Source organism: Monodon monoceros, unplaced genomic scaffold, assembly GCF_005190385.1.
Source record: "Monodon monoceros isolate NGI ecotype Baffin Bay Population unplaced genomic scaffold, NGI_Narwhal_1 Super_Scaffold_9, whole genome shotgun sequence".
Lineage (NCBI taxonomy): Eukaryota > Metazoa > Chordata > Mammalia > Artiodactyla > Monodontidae > Monodon > Monodon monoceros.
In genome coordinates, this window is record NW_021703786.1 from 4,401,847 (window position 1) to 4,402,799 (window position 953).

A 953-nucleotide genomic window follows, 5' to 3' on the forward strand; every position below is an offset into this window, starting at 1 on the left:
CTACTTTTAGTTTTTTAAGGAACCTCCATACTGTTCTCCATAGTGGCTGTATCAATTTACATTCCCACCAACAGTGCAAGAGGGTTCCCTTTTCTCCACACCCTCTCTAGCATTTATTGTTTGTACATTTTTTGATGATGGCCATTCTGGCTGGTGTGAGGTGATATCTCATTGTAGTTTTGATTTCCATTTCTCTAATAATTAGTGATGTTGATCATCCTTTCTTGTGTTTGTTGGCAGTCTGTATATCTTCTTTGGAGAAATGTCTATTTAGGTCTTCTGCCCATTTTTGGATTGGGTTGTTTGTGTTTTTGATATTGAGCTGCATGAGCTGCTTGTATATTTTGGAGATTAATCCTTTGTCAGTTTCCTCGTTTGCCAATATTTTCTCCCATTCTGAGGGTTGTCTCTTTGTCTTGTTTATGGTTTCCTTTGCTGTGCAAAACCTTTTAAGTTTCATTAGGTCCCATTTGTTTATTTTTGTTTTTATTTCCATTTCTCTAGGAGGTGGGTCAAAAAGGATCTTGCTGTGATTTATGTCATAGAGTGTTCTGCCTATGTTTTCCTCTAAGAGTTTTATAGTGTGTGGCCTTACATTTAGCTCTTAAAAATATGGAACACTTCACGAATTCGGGTGTTATCCTTGCGCAGGGGCCATGCTAATCTTCTCTGTATTGTTCCAATTTTAGTATATGTGCTGTCAAAGCAAGCACTGGGCTTTTCACTTTGCCATTTGTTCTTACTGCAAGGTGATGAGGCACTCCTATGAGTGCACCCTTCACAAAGGATTTAGAAACAGAAGACTGTGAGCTCTGATGATTGTTATCTTTCTCTGGTTTGCCCAGACCAAATCCCTTAACCTCTCTGAACCTCGGTGTCCTTTTCCGTAAAATGGGGATGTGATAACCTAATGAACTAAAGGTTGTAAAATGCTTGGTAGACTACGCTGAGTA

The 953-nt window shown here is 38.9% G+C and overlaps 1 non-coding gene across 1 annotated transcript; it reads right to left on the minus strand.

Moving 5' to 3' along the window:
- Window positions 1-606: 606 nt before the first annotated feature.
- Window positions 607-713, minus strand: LOC114889860. Its single transcript, XR_003792155.1, has one exon. It is a non-coding gene; the product is annotated as a U6 spliceosomal RNA (small nuclear RNA).
- Between the last annotated feature and the right edge of the window lie 240 nt (window positions 714-953).